Genomic DNA, 19015 nt, shown 5'->3' with positions numbered 1-19015 from the left:
TGCGGCAACGAAATTGCGCGAAACCACCCCAAACATGATTTTTGGACCTAAAGTAGTCGATTGGGAATGTTCATTGCGAAAAACGAAGCAATGGTTCCGGTGGCGAAAACTCATGCTTTGCATGCATCCGACACCCGTTTTCGGAATTGGTGACGTGCGGCAACGAAATTGCGCGAAACCACCCCAAACATGAGTTTTGGACCTAAAGTAGTGGATTGGGCATGTTTGTTGCGAAAAACGAAGAAACGGTTCCGGTAGCAAAAACTCGTGCTTGTATGCACCCCGACACCCGTTTTCGGAATGGGTAACGTGCGGCAACGAAATTGCGCGAAACCACCCCAAACATGAGTTTTTGACCTAAATAGTGGATTGGGCATGTTCGTTGAGAAAAATGAAGAAATGGTTCCGGTGGCAAAAACTCGTGCTTGTATGCACCCCGACACCCGTTTTCGGAATGGGTAACATGCGGCAACGAAATAGCGTGAAACCAGCCCAAACATGAGTTTTGGACCTAAAGTAGTGGATTGGGCATGCTCGTTGTGAAAAACGAAGAAATAGTTCCGGTGGCGAAAACTCGTTCTTTGTATGCACCCCGACACCCGTTTTCGGAATGGGTGACGTGCGGCAACGAAATAACGCGAAACCACACCAAACATGAGTTTTGGACCCAAAGTAGTGGATTGGGCATGTTCGTTGCGAAAACGAAGAAATGGTTCCGGTGGCGAAAACTCATGCTTTGTATGCACCCCGACACCCGTTTTCGGAATGGGTGACGTGCGGCAATAAAATTGCGCGAAACCACCCCAAACATGAGTTTTGGACCTAAAGTAGTGGATTGGGCATGTTCATTGCGAAAAACGAAGAAATGGTTCCGGTGGCGAAAACTCGTGCTTTGTATCCACCCTGACACCCGTTTTCGGAATGGGTTCCGTGCGGCAACGAAATTGCGCGAAACCAACCCAAACATGAGTTTTGGACCTAAAGTAGTGGATTGGGCATGTTCGTTGCAAAAAACGAAGAAATGGTTCCGGTGGCAAAAACTCGTGCTTTGTATGCACCTCGACCCCCGTTTTCGGAATGGGTGACGTGCGGCAACGAAATAGCGCGGAACCAGCCCAAACAGGAGTTTTGGACCTAAAGAAGTGGATTGGGCATGTTCGTTGCGAAAAACGAAGAATTGGTTCCGGTGGCAAAAGTCGTGCTTTGTATGCACCCCGACACCCGTTTTGGGAATGGGTGACGTACGACAACGAAATTGTGCGAAAACCCACCAAACATGAGTTTTGGACCCAAAGTAGTGGATTGGGCATGTTCGTTGTGAAAAACGAAGAAATGGTTCCGGTGGCGAAAACTCATGCTTTGTATGCACCCCCACTACCGTTTTCGGAATGGGTGACGTGCGGCAACGAAATTGCGCGAAACCACCCCAAACATGAGTTTTGGACCTAAAGTAGTGGATTGGGCATGTTTGTTGCGAAAAACGAAGAAATGGTTCCGGTGGCGAAAACTCATGATTTGTATGCACCCGACACCCGTTTTTGGAATGGGTGACGTGCGGCATCGAAATTGCGGGAAACCACCCCAAACATGAGTTTTGGACCTAAAGTAGTGGATTAGGCTTGTTTGCTGCGAAAAACGAAGAAATGGTTCCGGTGGCGAAAACTCATGCTTTGTATGCACCCGACACCCGTTTTCGGATTGGGTAACGTGCGGCAACGAAATTGCGCGAAACCACCCCAAACATGAGTTTTGGACCTAAAGTAGTGGATTGGGCATGTTCGTTGAGAAAAACGAAGAAATGGTTCTGGTGGCGAAAACTCGTGCTTTGTATGCACCCCGACACCGGTTTTCGGAATGGGTGACGTGCGGCAACGAAATTGCGCGAAACCACCCCAAACATGAGTTTTGGACCCAAAGTTGTGGATTGGGCATGGTCGTTGCGAAAAATGAAGAAGTGGTTCCGGTGGCGAAAACTCATGCTTTTAATGCACCCCGACTACCGTTTTCGGGATGGGTGACGTGCGGCAACGAAATTGCGCGAAACCACCCCAAACATGATTTTTGGACCTAAAGTAGTCAATTGGGAATGTTCATTGCGAAAAACGAAGAAATGGTTCCGGTGGCGAAAACTCATGCTTTGCATGCATCCGACACCCGTTTTCGGAATGGGTGACGTGCGGCAACGAAATTGCGCGAAACCACCCCAAACATGAGTTTTGGACCTAAAGTAGTGGATTGGGCATGTTTGTTGCGAAAAACGAAGAAACGGTTCCGGTAGCAAAAACTCGTGCTTGTATGCACCCCGACACCCGTTTTCGGAATGGGTAACGTGCGGCAACGAAATTGCGCGAAACCACCCCAAACATGAGTTTTGGACCTAAAGTAGTGGATTGGGCATGTTCGTTGAGAAAAATGAAGAAATGGTTCCGGTGGCAAAAACTCGTGCTTGTATGCACCCCGACACCCGTTTTCGGAATGGGTAACATGCGGCAACGAAATAGCGCGAAACCAGCTCAAACATGAGTTTTAGACCTAAAGTAGTGGATTGGGCATGTTCGTTGCGAAAAACGAAGAAATGGTTCCGGTGGCGAAAACTCGATCTTTGTATGCACCCGACACCCGTTTTCGGAATGGGTGACGTGCAGCAACGAAATTGCGCGAAACCAACCCAAACATAAGCTTTGGACCTAAAGTAGTGGATTCAGCATGTTCGTTGCGCAAAACAAAGAAATGGTTCTGGTGGCAAAAACTCGTGCTTGTATGCACCGAGACACCCGTTTTTGGAATTGGTGACGTGCGGCAACGAAATTGCACGAAACCACCCCAAACATGAGTTTTGGACCTATAGTAGTGGATTGGGCATGTTCGTTGCGAAAAACGAAGAAATGGTTCCGGTGGCGAAAACTCGTGCTTTGTATCCACAATGACATCCGTTTTCGGAATGGGTGACGTGCGGCAACGAAATTGCGCGAAACCAACCCAAACATGAGTTTTGGACCTAAAGTAGTGGATTGGGCATGTTTGTTGCGAAAAACGAAGAAATGGTTTCGGTGGCAAAAACTCGTGCTTTGTATGCACCCCGACATCCGTTTTCGGAATGGGTGACGTGCGGCAACGAAATAGTGCGAAACCACACCAAACATAAGTTTTGGACCTAAAGTAGTGGATTGGGCATGTTCGTTGCGAAAAACGAAGAATTGGTTCCGGTGGCAAAAGTCGTGCTTTGTATGCACCCCGACACACGTTTGGGGAATGGGTGACGTACGACAACAAAATTACGCGAAACCGCACCAAACATGAGTTTTGGACCCAAAGTAGTGGATTGGGCATGTTCGTTGCGAAAAACGAAGAAATGGTTCCGGTGGCGAAAACTCATGCTTTGTATGCACCCCGACTCCCGTTTTCGGAATGGTTGATGTGCGGCAACGAAATTGCACAAAACCACCCCAAACATGAGTTTTGGACCTAAAGTAGTGGATTGGGCATGTTCGTTGCGAAAAACGAAGAAATGGTTCCGGTGGCGAAAACTCATGCTTTGTATGCACCCGACACCCGTTTTCGGAATGGGTGACGTGCGGCAACGAAATTGCGTGAAACCACCCCAAATATGAGTTTTGGACCTAAAGTAGTGTATTGGGCATGTTCGTTGCGAAAAATGAAGAAATGGTTCCGGTGGCGAAAACTCATGCTTTGTATGCACCCCCGACTCCCGTTTTCGGAATGGGTGACGTGCGGCAACGAAATTGCGCAAAACCACCCCAAACATGAGTTTTGGACCTAAAGTAGTGGATTGGGCATGTTCGTTGAGAAAAACGAAGAAATGGTTCCGGTGGCGAAAACTCGTGCTTTGTATGCACCCCGACACCCGTTTTCGGAATGGGTGACGTGCGGCAACGAAATTGCGCGAAACCACCCTAAACATGAGTTTTGGACCTAAAGTAATGGATTGGGCATGTTCGTTGCGAAAAACAAAGAAATGGTTCCGGTGGCGAAAACTCGTGCTTTGTATCCACCCTGATACCCCGTTTTCGGAATGGGTGACGTGCGGCAACGAAATTGCGCGAAACCACCCCAAACATGAGTTTTGGACCTAAAGTAGTGGATTGGACTTGTTCGCTGCGAAAAACGAAGAAATGGTTCCGGTGGCGAAAAGTCATGCTTTGTATGCACCCGACACCCGCTTTCGGAATGGGTAACGTGCGGCAACGAAATTGCGCGAAACCACCCCAAACATGAGTTTTGGACCTAAAGTAGTGGATTGGGCATGTTCGTTGAGAAAAACGAAGAAATGGTTCCAATGGCGAAAACTCGTGCTTTGTATGCACCCTGACACCAGCTTTCGGAATGGGTGACGTGCGGCAACGAAATTGCGCGAAACCACCCCAAACATAAGTTTTGGACCTAAAGTAGTGGATTGGGCATGTTCGTTGCGAAAAACGAAGAAATGGTTTTGGTGGCAAAAACTCGTGCTTTGTATGCACCCCGACACCCGTTTTCGGAATGGGTGACGTGCGGCAACGAAATAGTGCGAAACCACACCAAACATGAGTTTTGGACCTAAAGTAGTGGATTGGGCATGTTCGTTGCGAAAAACGAAGAAATGGTTCCGGTGGCGAAAACTCATGCTTTGTATGCATCCGACACCCGTTTTCGGAATTGGTGACGTGCGGCAACGAAATTGCGCGAAACCACACCAAACATGAGTTTTGGACCTAAAGTAGTGGATTGGGCATGTTTGTTGCGAAAAACGAAGAAATGGTTCCGGTGGCGAAAACTCGTGCTTTGTATCCACCCTGACACCCGTTTTCGGAATGGGTTCCGTGCGGCAACGAAATTGCGCGAAACCAACCCAAACATGAGTTTTAGACCTAAAGTAGTGGATTGGGCATGTTCGTTGCAAAAACGAAGAAATGGTTCCGGTGGCAAAAACTCGTGCTTTGTATGCACTCCGACCCCCGTTTTCGGAATGGGTGACGTGCGGCAACGAAATAGCGCGGAACCACCCCAAACATGAGTTTTTGACCTAAAGAAGTGGATTGGGCATGTTTGTTGCAAAAAAACAAAGAATTGGTTCCGGTGGCAAAAGTCGTGCTTTGTATGCACCTCGACACCCGTTTTGGGAATGGGTGACGTACGACAACGAAATTGTGCGAAAACACACCAAATATGAGTTTTGGACCCAAAGTAGTGGATTGGGCATGTTCGTTGTGAAAAACGAAGAAATGGTTCCGGTGGCGAAAACTCATGCTTTGTATGCACCCCCACTACCGTTTTCGGAATGGGTGACGTGCGGCAACGAAATTGCGCGAAACCACCCCAAACATGAGTTTTGGACCTAAAGTAGTGGATTGGGCATGTTTGTTGCGAAAAACGAAGAAATGGTTCCGGTGGCGAAAACTCATGATTTGTATGCACCCGACACCCGTTTTCGGAATGGGTGACGTGCGGCATCGAAATTGCGCGAAACCACCCCAAACATGAGTTTTGGACCTAAAGTAGTGGATTAGGCTTGTTCGCTGCGAAAAACGAAGAAATGGTTCCGGTGGCGAAAACTCATGCTTTGTATGCACCCGACACCCGTTTTCGGAATGGGTAACGTGCGGCAACGAAATTGCGCGAAACCACCCCAAACATGAGTTTTGGACCTAAAGTAGTGGATTGGGCATGTTCGTTGAGAAAAACGAAGAAATGGTTCTGGTGGCGAAAACTCGTGCTTTGTATGCACCCCGACACCGGCTTTCGGAATGGGTGACGTGCGGCAACGAAATTGCGCGAAACCACCCCAAACATGAGTTTTGGACCCAAAGTTGTGGATTGGGCATGTTCGTTGCGAAAAACGAAGAAATGGTTCTGGTGGCGAAAACTCATGCTTTTAATGCACCCCGACTACCGTTTTCGGAATGGGTGACGTGCGGCAACGAAATTGCGCGAAACCACCCCAAACACGAGTTTTTGGACCTAAAGTAGTCGATTGGGAATGTTCATTGCGAAAAACGAAGCAATGGTTCCGGTGGCGAAAACTCATGCTTTGCATGCATCCGACACCCGTTTTCGGAATTGGTGACGTGCGGCAACGAAATTGCGCGAAACCACCCCAAACATGAGTTTTGGACCTAAAGTAGTGGATTGGGCATGTTTGTTGCGAAAAACGAAGAAACGGTTCCGGTAGCAAAAACTCGTGCTTGTATGCACCCCGACACCCGTTTTCGGAATGGGTAACGTGCGGCAACGAAATTGCGCGAAACCACCCCCAAACATGAGTTTTTGACCTAAATAGTGGATTGGGCATGTTCGTTGAGAAAAATGAAGAAATGGTTCCGGTGGCAAAAACTCGTGCTTGTATGCACCCCGACACCCGTTTTCGGAATGGGTAACATGCGGCAACGAAATAACGCGAAACCACACCAAACATGAGTTTTGGACCCAAAGTAGTGAATTGGGCATGTTCGTTGCGAAAACGAAGAAATGGTTCCGGTGGCGAAAACTCATGCTTTGTATGCACCCCGACACCCGTTTTCGGAATGGGTGACGTGCGGCAATAAAATTGCGCGAAACCACCCCAAACATGAGTTTTGGACCTAAAGTAGTGGATTGGGCATGTTCGTTGCGAAAAACGAAGAAATGGTTCTGGTGGCAAAAACTCGTGCTTTGTATGCACCACGACACCCGTTTTCGAAATTGGTGACGTGCGGCAATGATATAGCACGAAACCACCCCAAACATCAGTTTTGGACCTAAAGTAGTGGATTGGGCATGTTCGTTGCGAAAAACGAAGAAGTGGTTCCGATGGCGAAAACTCATGCTTTGTATGCACCCCCAACACCCATTTTCGGAAGGAACAATTGGATCTATACCATTAAAAGATCCAAACTTTAGATATACACCATGGACCCCACATGTCATTGACTCATGTGGACCCACATGTAAGTGAGATAGCAATGGTATGGATCCAAAGTGGTGATCTTTTAATGGTATGGATCCAAATTTCCCTTTTCGGAATGGGTGACGTGCGGCAACGAAATTGCGCGAAACCACCCCAAACATGAGTTTTGGACCTAAAGTAGTGGATTGAGCTTGTTCGTTGCGGAAAATGAAGAAATGGTTCCGGTGGCAAAAACTCATGCTTTGTATGCACCCCGACACCCGTTTTTGAAATGGGTGACGTGCGGCAACGATATAGCGCGAAACCACCCCAAACATGAGTTTTGGACCTAAAGTAGTGGACTGGGCATGTATGTTGCGAAAAACGAAGAAGTGGTTCCGGTGGCAAAAACTCGTGCTTTGTATGTACCCCGACAATTGTTTTGGGAATGGGTGACGTACGACAACGAAATTGCGCGAAACCACCCCAAAATGAGTTTTGGACCTAAAGTAGTGGATTGGGCATGTTCTTTGCAAAAAACGAAGAAATGGTTACGGTGGCGAAAACTCATGCTTTGTATGCACCCGACACCCGTTTTCGGAATGGGCGACGTGCGGCAACGAAATTGCGCGAAACCACCCCAAACATGAGTGTTGGACCTAAAGTTGTGGATTGGGCATGTTCGTTGCGAAAAACTAAGAAATGGTTCCAGTGGCAAAAACTCGTGCTTTGTATGCACCCCGCCCGACACCCGTTTTTGTAATGGGTGATGTGCGGCAACGAAATTGCGCGAAACCACCCCAAACATGAGTCTTGGACCTAATGTAGTGGATTGGGCATGTTCGTTGCGAAAAGCGAAGAAATGGTTCTGGTGGCGAAAACTCATGCTTTGTATGCACCCCGACACCCGTTTTCGGAATGGTTGACGTGCGGCAACAAAATTGCGCGAAACCACCCCAAACATGAGTTTTGGACCTAAAGTAGTGGATTGGGCATGTTCGTTGCGCAAAACGAAGAAATGGTTCCGGTGGCAAAAACTCGTGCTTGTATGCACCCTGACACCCTTTTTTGGAATTGGTGACGTGCGGCAACGAAATTGCACGAAACCACCCCAATCATGAGTTTTGGACCTAAATAGTGGATTGAGCATGTTCGTTGCGAAAAACGAAGAAATGGTTCCGGTGGCGAAACTCGTGCTTTGTATGCACCCGGACACCCGTTTTCGGAATGGGTGACGAGCGGCAACGAAATAGAGCGAAACCACATCAAACATGAGTTTTGGACATAAAGTAGTGGATTGGGCATGTTCGTTGCGAAAAACGAAGAATGGGTTCCGGTGGCAAAAGTTGTGCTTTGTATTCACCCAGACACCCGTTTTGGGAATGGGTGACGTGCGGCAACGAAATTGCGCGAAACCACGCCAAACATGAGTTTTGGATCTAAAGTAGTGGATTAGGAATGTTCGTTGCGAAAAATGAAGAAATGGTTCCAGTGGCGAAAAGTCATGCTTTGTGTGCACCTCGACACCCGTTTTTTGGAATAGGTGACGTGCCGCAACGAAATTGCGCGAAACCACCCCAAACATGAGTTTTGGACCTAAAGTAGTGGATTGGGCATGTTCGTTGAGAAAAACGAAGAAATGGTTCTGGTGGAAAGAACTCGTGCTTTATGTGCACCCCGACACCCGTTTTCGGAATGGGTGACGTGAGGCAACGAAATTGCGCGAAACCACCCCAAACATGAGTTTTGGACCTAAAGCAGTGGATTGGGCATGTTCGTTGCGAAAAACGAAGAAATGGTTCCAGTGGCGAAAACTCATGCTTTGTATGCACACCGACACCCGTTTTCAGAATGGGTGGCGTGCGGCAACGAAATTGCGCAAAACCAACCCAAACATGAGTTTTGGACCTAAAGTAATGGATTGGGCATGTTCATTGAGAAAAACGAAGAAATGGTTTCGGTGGCGAAAACTCGTGCTTTGTATGCACCCCAACACCCGTTTTCGGAATGGGTGACGTGCTGCAACGAAATTGCGCGAAACCACCCCAAACATGAGATTTGGACCTAAAGTAGTGGATTGGGCATGTTTGTTGCGAAAAACAAAGAAATGGTTCCGGTGGCAAAAACTCGTGCTAAGTATGCACCCCGACACCCATTTTCGGAATGGGTGACGTGCGGCAACGATATAGCGCGAAACCACCCCAAACATGAGTTTTGGACCTAAATTAGTGGATTGGGCATGTTCATTGCGAAAAACGAAGAATTGGTTCAGGTGGCAAAAACTCATGCTTTGTATGCACCCCGCCCGACACCCGTTTTCGGAATAGGTGACGTGCGGCAACGATATAGCGCGAAACCACCCCAAACATGAGTTTTGGACCTAAATTAGTGGATTGGGCATGTTCGTTGCGCAAAACGAAGAAATGGTTCCGGTGGCAAAAACTCGTGCTTGTATGCACCCCAACACCCGTTTTTGGAATTGGTAATGTGCGGCAACGAAATTGCACAAAACCAAATATGAGTTTTGGACCTAAAGTAGTGGATTGGGCATGTTCGTTGCGAAAAACGAAGAAATGGTTCCGGTGGCGAAAACTCGTGCTTTGTATCCACCTTGACACCCATTTTCGGAATGGGTGATGTGCGGCAACGAAATTGTGTGAAACCAACCCAAACATGAGTTGTGGACCTAAAGTAGTGGATTGGGCATGTTCATTGCGAAAAACGAAGAAATGGTTCCGGTGGCAAAAACTCGTGCTTTGTATGCACCCCGACACCCTTTTTCGGAATGGGTGACGTGCGGCGACAAAATAGCGCGAAACCACACCAAACATGAGTTTTGGACATAAAGTAGTGGATTAGGCATGTTCGTAGCGAAAAATGAAGAATTGGTTCCGGTGGCAAAAGTCGTGCTTTGTATGCACCCCGACACCCGTTTTGGAAATGGGTGACGTACGACAACGAAATTGCGCGAAACCACACCAAACATGAGTTTTGGACCTAAAGTAGTGGATTGGGCATGTTCGTTGCGAAAAACGAAGAAATGGTTCCAGTGGCGAAAACTCATGCTTTGTATGCACCTCGACACCTGTTTTCGGAATATGTGACGTGCCGCAACGAAATTGCGTGAAACCACCCCAAACATGAGTTTTGGACCTAAAGTAGTGGATTGGGCATGTTCATTGTGAAAAACGAAAAATGGTTCCGGTGGAAAGAACTCGTGCTTTATGTGCACCCCGACACCCGTTTTCGGAATGGGTGACGTGAGGCAACGAAATTGCGCGAAACCACCCCAAACATGAGTTTTGGACCTAAAGCAGTGGATTGGGCATTTTCGTTGCGAAAAACGAAGAAATGGTTCCGGTGGCGAAAACTCATGCTTTGTATGCACACCGACACCCGTTTTCAGAATGGGTGACGTGCGGCAACGAAATTGCGCAAAACCAACCCAAACATGAGTTTTGGACCTAAAGTAGTGGATTGGGCATGTTCATTGAGAAAAACGAAGAAATGGTTTCGGTGGCGAAAACTCGTGCTTTGTATGCACCCCAACACCCGTTTCGGAATGGGTGACATGCGGCAACGAAATTGCGCGAAACCACCCCAAACATGAGTTTTGGATCTAAAGTGGTGGATTGGGCATGTTCGTTGCGAAAAACAAAGAAATGGTTCCGGTGGCAAAAACACGTGCTAAGTGTGCACCCCGACACCCGTTTTCGGAATGGGTGATGTGCGGCAACGATATAGCGCGAAACCACCCCAAACATGAGTTTTGGACCTAAATTGGTGGATTGGGCATGTTCGTGCGAAAAATGAAGAATTGGTTCCGGTGGCAAAAACTCGTGCTTTGTATTCACCCCGCCCGACACCCGTTTTTGTAATGGGTGACGTGCGGCAATGAAATTGCGTGAAACCACCCCAAACATGAGTTTTGGACCTAAAGTATTGGATTGAGCATGTTCGCTGCGCAAAACGAAGAAATGGTTCCGGTGGCAAAAACTCGTGCTTGTATGCACCCTGACACCCATTTTTGGAATTGGTAATGTGCGGCAACGAAATTGCACAAAATCACCCCAAACATGAGTTTTGGACCTAAAGTAGTGGATTGGGCATGTTCATTGCGAAAAACGAAGAAATGGTTCCGGTGGCGAAAACTCATGCTTTGAATGCACCCGACACCCGTTTTCAGAATGGGTGACGTGTGGCAACGAAATTGCGCGAAACCAACCCAAACATGAGTTGTGGACCTAAAGCAGTGGATTGGGCATGTTCGTTGCGAAAAACGAAGAAATGGTTCCGGTGGCAAAAACTCGTGCTTTGTATGCACCACGACACCCGTTTTCGGAATGGGTGACGTGCGGCAATGAAATAGCGCGAAACCACACCAAACATGAGTTTTGGACATAAAGTAGTGGATTGGGCATGTTCGTTGCGAAAAACGAAGAATTGGTTCCGGTGGCAAAAGTCGTGCTTTGTATGCACCCCGACACCCGTTTTGGGAATGGGTCACGTACGACAACGAAATTGCGCGAAACCACACCAAACATGAGTTTTGGACCTAAAGTAGTGGATTGGGCATGTTCGTTGCGAAAAACAAAGAAATAGTTCCGGTGGCAAAAACTCATGCTTTATATGCACCCCGACACCCGTTTTCGGAATGGGTGACGTGCGGCAACGAAATTGCGCGAAACCACCCCAAACATGAGTTTTGGACCTAAAGTAGTGGATTGGGCATGAACGTTGCGAATAACGAAGAAATGGTTCAGGTGGAAAGAACTCGTGCTTTATGTGCACCCTGACACCCGTTTTCGGAATGGGTGACGTGAGGCTACGAAATTGAGTGAAACCACCTCAAACATGAGTTTTGGACCAAAAGCAGTGGATTGGGCATGTTCGTTGCGAAAAACAAAGAAATGGTTACGGTGGCGAAAACTCATGCTTTGTATGCACACCGACACCCGTTTTCAGAATGGGTGACGTGATGAGGACATCAACACCAACACGAGTACATCTACACCAGCAGCACCTTCTCCAGCCCAGGCACCATCTTCCCTAGTCCAGGCGCCACCCCTTCCACCTGGGCCAGTGACTCGGGCCCGTGCAAGAGAATTGAACTACATCATGCTGTTAAAGAACGAAGGCCCAGAAGATTAGAAGATGGCCCAACAGGAAGGCCCGGATGGGGTGCCTAGGGAAGGCGTGAACAGTAACCGCGGTACTGTAGCGCCGGCCCTACTGTTCACGCCTCTCCTCTATTTAGTCAGAGTCCTGTTTTATTTAGAACTTGAGTTTTGTTTTACATCTAGCTTTAGCTGCCCTAGAACACGCACAAATACGTGTTGTCCTCTGTGATTCAGAACTCCACCTCGAGTGATATTAAGATTGCTCGCATCTTTTTCTTGTTCGTTCTTCGATTGCGCACAGGAAATGATCTTCGTGATCAGGCCGATCTCGCATCAGCAAGGTCGGTAACCATTGGGAGTTTGTTCAGCGATTGCATTGGCGCTTCGGGTTCGCTCGTCGTAGTCGGATCGTGAGGTTCTACTTCCACCAAATCGGAATTATCTCCACTCACCGAAAGATCGGGCACTCCAGCTCTATCAAGTGGTATCAGATTTCCAGGTTGATCGGTGAGTTTATCTCGAGTTTTTTTCTCCTACAGTCCATAAAACCACATAAAAATTTAGGTTAGACCTTATCCCAGAACCCTTTTGAGCCTCTCACTTTCTTTCAATAATCTGCATTGTTGAATTTGTGTGCTTTCACGTCATTTGTTGCTGGTTGCATTGTGTTATTCCACCATTCAAACCCTAGCGCGCCGCCACCATATTCCGTTTGATCACGCCACAAACCGAGTCAACGCCGCTTCCTTATTTTTCTCCTTCGGTTACGTAAAAAAAACAGAAAAAAACAAACCGAGTCAACGCCGCTTCCTTGTTTTTCTCCTTCGGTTACGTAAAAAAACAGAAACAAAAAAAACGAAGGAGAAAGGATACAACTTCCTGATTTTTACATACCTTCCTTAAACCGGGCATAACTTTTCACTCGGTTGTTCAAAAAATCTGAAATTTTTACAGAAGCTTGTTGACACCATTCTGAGGCCGGCCAAACTCGCCTACGGCCTGTTTGGTTTCGATAAAATTGTCAAAAAATTCAGGAAAATAAAGAAAAAAATCGTCAAAGATCTCGCACGCTTTTCGGAGAACTTCCTAATTTTCTGTAGACCACATCTGAACTCTTTTTTAGGTGAAACTTCGTGTAGCTCCTATTTTGTTGCTCCTTGTGCTGAGAAAAATATTAAAAAAATCATACAAAAAAGAAAAACAAAATCACCTGTGATTCATACTAGTGCCTTTTTGGCCTCGCTAGTACAATAGTTACGGTACTGCCATTCTGCTAGTTCCATCCGTCCTTTGCACTTGTGGCCAGTAATATAGTTTCGTGTTTTGCACTATAATTCAACTTTGCATTATTTTTTGATTGTGCTAATCCTTGAGTTGAGTGCAGCCTACCCAAAACTCCACATATTTCTACGACGAGAAGGTTTCTGTTTCTCCAGGCAATCGCTCATCCAATCTTTCACCGGTTCCACCTGTTGGTTGCAGTTCACCACTGTGGCTTGGTAAGAACGGATAAGAACTTGATAACAACATTCCATTGAGCGAGTTGTCACCACCATTTCCCTGTTGTCGTCGGTTTTTCTCCTTTTGGTGTTTTGGTGTTTGCGCTAACCATGGCAGGAGCACACGACACGGTGGATGCCCAGTTGCTGGAAGTAAGGGGACAAGTTGATGGACTTGCTGCTGACATTAGGACGATGCATGAACGGCTTAATTCAACGGTCACTTCGACGATCGAGCGTTTCAACCAGCTTGACCTTGCTCAAACGGCGACTCGCACCACACTCGACACCATCCTGGCACGCCTTGATGCGTTGACCACAAAGATGGAGCAGGACTACGGCGGTGACACTGAGCAAGACGATGGAGATCGCCATGGTCGTGCATGCCATGTGGTTCGTCATCCCCCTAATGACTTATTTTCTAAGATTAAATTTAAAATTCCACCTTTTCATGGCAAATATGATCCTGCTGCATATCTTGATTGGGAGTTAGAGGTTGAACAAAAATTTTCATGCCATGATATTGCTGCACATTCTCAGATTAAAGCTGCTATTAGTGAATTTACTGATTTTGCTTTAATTTGGTGGCGTGAGTATAAAATAAAACATCCCACTGCCATTCCAACCACTTGGGATCAGTTGAAAGCTGCGATGCGACATCGATTTGTGCCTTCATATTATGCTCGTGATTTGCTTAATAAAATGAAGCGTTTTCAGCAAGGTTCTCAATCTGTTGAGGAGTATTTCCAGGAGTTACAAAAAGGTATGATTCGTTGTGGGATATTGGAGGACAACGACGCTGCTACGGCACATTTTCGTGGTGGTTTAAACCGCGAAATCCAGGATATACTTGATTATAAGGAATATTATGATATGACTACTTTATTTGAATATGCTTGCAAAGCTGAACGTGAAGTGCAGGGACGCCGCTCGAAGCCATATTCTAACCCTTTTGCAGGACGAAGCTCGACATCCACCTCAGCACCAGTTCCCCCTGCGCCATCCACGTCCACCACTACTCCACGCGAGAAGACGACCAAACCAGCCAGCACTGCCCCACCCACAGGTCGTACACGGGATATTCAGTGTCATCGCTGTAGAGGATTTGGCCATGTGATTCAGGACTGCCCAAACAAGCGCACTTTGCTCATTCGTGACGATGGTGAGTACTCTTCCGCTAGTGATTCTGAAGAAATTGAACATGCACTATGATAAACCCAATGGGTAGAAGGGTGCCCGATCTTTCGATGAGAGATGATGGAGGTGGAAAACTTGTTGGAGAACGACGTTGGCTGCCCGGCTACCACAACCAAGATGGTGTGGCGCCTTGAGCGACAGGTACACCGTCTCCTGATAACTACGATTTGGGGTGGAGGTCGACGTTGTGCTATCCGACTACAACAACCACAAGGGTGCTGCGCCTTAGCGATAGTTACACCGGCTCCTGTTGTTGCTGCTGTTGCCGTGCCAAGAACAACCTTGAACCTGCAAGCAATCGAGAACAAGCAAGAACAAGATAAAAAGCAGACGCTCACGGATCTGATAGAGTTGGGGTTCTGTTTCAAGTATCCGGGTGGTCTAGCCGACACACGCGTTTACAAGGAAGTAGCAAAGGCTAAACTTACATCAAACAAAAAACCCAAGTGCTTTGGTGGCTGCTAGTTGCTTAAATAGAGGAATAGAAAGAAGTTCTGGTGGAGAACGAAGCTCTCTCGACAGTTTCTGGACGTGTCGTTTGGTTTCTCCCATTGATTCTTCAGCCGCCAGAAAGTAGACGAAGAGAGCTTTCCAACAAGTACTTATTTGCACTAAACAACCTTAGGAGATGAAAGATATGCTCCATTTAATATGGTGCTTGCTGCAGTTACGAATTCCCTCGGACTGGTGGAGTCAAGAAGTTCTCTCGACAGTTTCTGGACGCCTTATTTGGTATCTCTAATTGATTATTTCTCCACCAAGAAGTAGACGAAGAGTGCTTTCCATCAAGTGCTTATTTGCCTTCATTGGCCTTGGGAGTTGAAAGATATGGCCTCTTCAACTTGCACTTGCTGCAGTTACAAAATCCCATCAAGTGGAGCAGCTTTTATTGCCTTGTTGACTTCTCAAATTCTAGATGGTTCACCTCCCAAACACCTTAGCATAATAAAGTAATCACAAGGTATTAGTACCTCATTTAAGGAATGATTAGCTTCAACAAGGAACGAGTTCACCTGATAATTAAATTTACATGCACGGACTCGTTTCACTGGTCCATGATTAAATGGTGAAGGGGGTCGCTGGTGTGGTTGTATTGATGGCAGTGATGTCCTCATCATCCTCCCCTTCTTGTAATAGAGTCGTCCTCGACTCTAGCGTGTGCTCCTCAACCAAGTATATCTTTAAATTTGATGATGTGCTTGCTTGGTTGGAAATGTTGGAAATATCATTACTTGGTCCCCAATCAACTTCTTTGTTCCTCAATGTCTTTGTAGCAGGAGCCATTAACATGGCCATATCTGTGCGGTTTATGTTCTCATCATTCTCCCCTTCTTGATAGCAAACCGTCCTCGGTTTTGCATCATGATTGATGTTGATGACTAAGCTTTTATCAATGTCTTTCAAATATAAACCTGAAACTTCTACTAAAGTACATGGAAACAAGAGATTCTTTTCTTCTTGAGAACATACCAATATCTTATTTGCACAAAGTGAAGAAACAACATATCTAGATGAAATAGAAATTCTACGCACAAGAAATTGTCCTATGTTGTTGTACTTGCCAGCAATGTAAAATATAACATGAGAAGGACAAGGTATAGTTGATCTAGCAAATAAAATATTTTCCAAATTACCGAGCTCAAAAAGATCATCAAACTCAATATAGCTCCAAGTATTTAAAGAAGAGAGCAAATTTATTTCTTCAGTTTCGTTTGCAATACAAATTACATGTTCCTTTTTAGCCAAAATGTTTGGTTCAATAACAGATGTAACATGTTCATTTACTAGTTGTTGCCTTAGTACATGTGAATCATTATACCACAAATCTTCACTATCACAAGTGTCAGCAATCAATTCTTCTTGTGATGATGGAAAAACAATAGCTGGTTTCATTATTTTGTGTTCTTGATCAGCATGTAGAGCAGATGCAAAAGAGGAACTATGGCTCACATGTTCAGTGCTTGTATAATTGTATAATAGAATCTCATTTTCAGCTTTACATGCAAGCAAAAACAAGTGAGAAATGTGTTTGTATGCTTCATGCATGACTATAGTCTGAATTTCAGAATTGAGTCCTTTCATGAACCTAGTCATTACATCTTCCATGCATTCATCTAAACGAGCAAACATGGTACAAATTTTAAAATCATAATAATAATCTTTCACAGTCCTAGCACCCTGCTTTAAGGTGTCTAATTTAGAAAGCAAATGATCAGAATAGTATGCAGGAATGAATGCATCTCTAAAATGAAGTTTGAAGTCTTCCCAAGATTGTGGAAATTTGTTGTGCCTACAAATGTATTTCCATTCCATCAATGCGTGCTCAGTTAACAAATTAGAGGCAATATAAATCTTTTGTTTTTGATATAGATCATGCTTATCAAATTCCTTATCTACCTTTAGCTCCCAATCAATGTATGCATGAGGATCGAATTTACCGGCATATGAAGGCAAGTGTCGAATGATGCCTTGAATATAATGTTCAGTTGGCTCAAAAATCTCCATATCACCTGCCATGTTCAGTAAAGACAAGAAAACAATAAAAATATCTTTGATCCTATAAACTACTAGGAATCATTGTTGTAATCTCTCATTCTCAAACTGGTTAAGCAAGTTCTTACAAATTCTCACCACGCAATACAGGAGGTGCCGGCAAACAGCAAGAACAACAACAACGGTGGCAGCTAGCACAACCTGGTGGTGTTGTAGAAAAATTTGTGGATTTATAGGTAGCTGCAATTTCAATAGTTCCAAGAAATAGCTAGTACCACGTTAGTCACAACAAGTTGAATAAACGTTCTACAATGGTGTTGTGCTGGTTCTAGTCCAAACCGTAATAGAGACGCGAGCCGTTACACAAATAGTATCACCAAAAGGTCAGAACATCAATCGGATTTCTGAAACTATAAAAAGAAGGCACACAAACTGCCTTTTGTTTTGTTGCACTTACAAATTTTATCTACCAAAAATCAGAACTGGTTTTTTCTCTCTTTTTTTTGCACGTGTCTTTTTTTTGTTTTGCTGATTAGTGCGGCTTTTTTATGCACTCGCCTTTTGCTTTCTCTTCTTTTTGGTTGAATTGCAGCAAGAGGTATAAACTGGTGATTGTAACAAGGTGGCGCGAACTCGAAACTCTAGCGGTAAGAAAACTTTAGACCAGCAACTCGACCCAAATGCAGCAACTGTGAACTCAACAAGTCGAAAACTAAGTAGTAAAGCAAAGGCTCAAACTGTTTTTAGGTGAATTTCTGCTCTAAATATATCTTTGGGCAAAAGTGGACTGTAGGTAAATAAAACAAGGAAGATTGAGATCTCTCACCGAGCAACCTGAAATCTGATACCACTTGATAAACCCAATGGGTAGAAGGGTGTCCGATCTTTCGATGAGAGATGATGGAGGTGGAAAACTTGTTGGAGAACGACGTTGGCTGCCCGACTACCACAACCAAGATGGTGTGGCGCCTTGAGCGACAGGTACACCGTCTCCTGATAACTACGATTTGGGGTGGAGGTCGACGTTGTGCTATCCGACTACAACAACCACAAGGGTGCTGCGCCTTAGCGATAGTTACACCGGCTCCTGTTGTTGCTGCTCTTGCCGTGCCAAGAACAACCTTGAACCTGCAAGCAATCGAGAACAAGCAAGAACAAGATAAAAAGCAGACGCTCACGGATCTGATAGAGTTGGGGTTCTGTTTCAAGTATCCGGGTGGTCTAGCCGACACACGCTTTTACAAGGAAGTAACAAAGGCTAAACTTACATCAAACAAAAAACCCAAGTTCTTTGGTGGCTGCTAGTTGCTTAAATAGAGGAATAGAAAGAAGTTCTGGTGGAGAACGAAGCTCTCTCGACAGTTTCTGGACGTGCCGTTTGGTTTCTCCCATTGATTCTTCAGCCGCCAGAAAGTAGACGAAGAGAGCTTTCCAACAAGTACTTATTTGCACTAAACAACCTTAGGAGATGAAAGATATGCTCCATTTAATATGGTGCTTGCTGCAGTTACGAATTCCCTCGGACTGGTGGAGTCAAGAAGTTCTCTCGACAGTTTCTGGACGCCTCATTTGGTATCTCTAATTGATTCTTTCTCCACCAAGAAGTAGACGAAGAGTGCTTTCCATCAAGTGCTTATTTGCCTTCATTGGCCTTGGGAGTTGAAAGATATGGCCTCTTCAACTTGCACTTGCTGCAGTTACAAAATCCCATCAAGTGGAGCAGCTTTTATTGCCTTGTTGACTTCTCAAATTCTAGATGGTTCACCTCCCAAACACCTTAGCATAATAAAGTAATCACAAGGTATTAGTACCTCATTTAAGGAATGATTAGCTTCAACAACAAG

The sequence above is a fragment of the Zea mays genome, chromosome 3 (assembly GCF_902167145.1).
Source record: "Zea mays cultivar B73 chromosome 3, Zm-B73-REFERENCE-NAM-5.0, whole genome shotgun sequence".
In the NCBI taxonomy this organism is placed as follows: domain Eukaryota; kingdom Viridiplantae; phylum Streptophyta; class Magnoliopsida; order Poales; family Poaceae; genus Zea; species Zea mays.
The sequence above is the reverse complement of the archived record's forward strand: the minus strand, read 5'-3'. Positions refer to the sequence as shown.